This window comes from Pygoscelis adeliae, unplaced genomic scaffold (assembly GCF_000699105.1).
Source record: "Pygoscelis adeliae isolate BGI_AS28 unplaced genomic scaffold, ASM69910v1 Scaffold206, whole genome shotgun sequence".
Lineage (NCBI taxonomy): Eukaryota > Metazoa > Chordata > Aves > Sphenisciformes > Spheniscidae > Pygoscelis > Pygoscelis adeliae.
In genome coordinates, this window is record NW_008825052.1 from 350320 (window position 1) to 353287 (window position 2968).

Here is a 2968-nt window from a genome sequence, read left to right on the forward strand (position 1 = left end):
CAGGAATGCTGTGATATTAGGACAGAGCAGTTTCAAAACCTCAGCAACCGTGTATTCTTTTAGATGCTTAAAGTAATAGAATTTCTAAGCTGTATAATCTCACCAGATTCTTAAAGGACACCATCTGGCTGTGCCATCACAGAAGTCCAAGTATGCTCTCCCCCTCCCAAAAAAATGCAAGATTGTTTTGAAGCATAACTGTTGAATGATCTTTACTATTAAAGAAATTTAACAATGTATTTGAAGATGAAAGAGCATCAGCAAAACTAAGAAAGCAGATTGTGGGGCTTTCCTCCCTAGAAATACTTGAGAATCCCAGACCTGATGGGAATGTGGAATTTGAGCAATGTTTGTCCTTTGTTCCCCCAGCTCAGGAACACCATTCTTCCTGCACTAGGGACAAGAATCATAATACAGATCTCTGGATGTACCGTGGGAATAACAGGTCAGGATACGGAAGTTAAATATTTACTTCTGACCAAGTCCCACTCTATTTAGGGCTTTCCTGAATTAGGACCGTTACTAGCAGTAGATCTGATGATAAAGACGAGCTTTCTCATCAACCTTCTTTCTACTGAACTATGGCTTTCCAGTATCCTGCAAGCCCACAAGTCACAGCCCAAGTTCTAGCTTGGCTTATATTAACATCCCTAATAGATGAGAAAAGAGCTCAGTGTGTAGAGGAATCTGAGGCTCCATTAAAGCCTTATTGTGTGTTACTGCATATTTAAGATGATCTGCCACACTTCGTCATCTGGATGACATATGCTACATCCCACCTGTGTGTGGGCTTGTTTTGCCAGTGAAAACCCCTTTTATTCTTGTGTACTCCCATTATTGTCCATCAAAGAAATTTTGTTAGTATACTCAAAAGTGTCCCCTCTCTGCAAGAATCACTCACATTTCTGTGTACATAATTTAAAAGTATAAATGCTTGCATACATGTATTTAAAATGATAGGTTTATATATACACACCTATAAGAAGAGCAAATGAGAGATGAACTGATATTTACAGATAGTCCTAGGCCAATGATCAAAATGCAGAGCCCCTATGTAGGCAGGTGGGAAAAGTAGTGTTTCTTTTCATAACTGAAATCACAGGAACATGTAGAATGAGACTTCTTCTTGAATGCCTATTCTCTGTATCCATACAACCCCTGAAAGCTCTGCTAAGGTGAGTTTCAGTTCTCATTATGGATTTCAGGAAGATGCAAAGAAAAAAAATTCCCATTCAAAACGTCTCATCTGATCCTGCTTGAACTGGTAGTTGAATGGGCAGAGTTCCCACTTTTCTCAGCTGTTGGATAAGTGTATTTCTTTTGTACCTGTGATAGCAAAGGGAGACATTGTTTATATGTGGTATTGCTGGTCAGAGAGGCTTCGCACACTCTCAGAGACCATCACTCCATCTCCTTTCTCAACTGTATCATTAAATCTTATGCTGGCGTGGGTTTCTGTGGAAATCCCTCATGCACATAAATGACTAAAACTATAATGACAGCAAACTGCCTCAAGCTGAAGTATCAGGATGCAGTTTCACAATTAGCGTAGGCTGCTCTCAGTCCATTTTGCTGTATCCTTCCCCTATGCCCCACACCTGCCAGCAGCACAAGTGGTCCTACAGTTACATACTCACAGATCAGCCACCAGATTTGGCAAAACCAGCTGCTTTTGGAGAGGGGATAGGGTTTGTTTTCAGCTTAGTCAGGTCCGTTCCCCAACTGCACAACCCCATGAGAGCCCGTCCCAACACACAGCAAGGAGAAGACCATGTGAGTGGGGCAGGACGTAAGGTTGTCCATATCTTTAGTAGCAACACAGATGACAAGCTGGTAAAATCTCTCACTAAAAAAGGTATTAGAACAGATTGATAAAAATGAATTGTGCAAATTGCCAGGACTTCGTCAGTATCTATTCTTGAATTCCAGCATAGCTAAAATATGAAATTGTTGTATTGCTTTTTGTAGTGTGCTGCTTGAATTGGCCTGAGTAATAGAAGTCTCAAACATGGAGGGTTTGGAATTTTTTTAAGGCTCTGTCATGTGTTTGGTAAGCATAAACCGGTATGTCTGATTTCTGTATCAGGAAAATAAAGTAAAACTGTAACCAAAACTAGAACTAGTGTATACAGTAAGTGGATAGAATAAGAAGAGTCAATATGGCTTTGTCAGAGGGAAGCTGCACTTCAAAAATCTATTAGAGTTCTCTATGATGAGTGTATGAAAGTGAACAAGGAGCTGAGAGGGATCCAGTTAGATTTCCAAAATACTTTTGACCAGGTCCCTCAGTAAAGGCTCATAAAAAAAATGAGTTTCTGATGAGGTAAGAGACAAAATGTTGTGTGGGTCAGTAACTGTTTAAAAGCTATGCAGCAATGGATAAAAATACAAGTTTTTTCACAACAGGGATTTGTTACAATTTCGCTGAGGATCTGTGCTGGCCTTTTATTACTAAGTGATGTCGAAAAGGTGAAGAATACGGTGATGAGGTTTACTTGATGATACTAAGTTCTTTAGGATATGAAAATCAAAAGCCAGCTGTAAAGTATTGCAGAAGGACCCCATGAATAGCTGAATGCCTCCTTAAAAACAGCTTCCTCTGAACACACATTTCTATTTTACTGAGAAAAGGAAATACGGTATTAGAAATCAATGTTTTTAAAGGGTAATTTAAAGAAATCTAATCTTGGCAGATGCTGAAATATTTTCAATTTAAAACAAATAGTATTTCTGTCATACAGTCGGCTTTTTAAAATTAGACCATTACTCCTTGGTAAGTTAATTACAAAACAGAAAGAGACTCTACCAATCTAAAAAAGTGTATTAATGAAAGTATAAAGCACATGTCTAAAAGCTGCTTTTACTGATTTATTGGTGAAATTTTACTTTTTATATGAAAAACCTTGTCTCCAACGTCTTAAATCATAGGAAAAAATGCTCAATTTTTCACCCAGTCACAACTAATTTT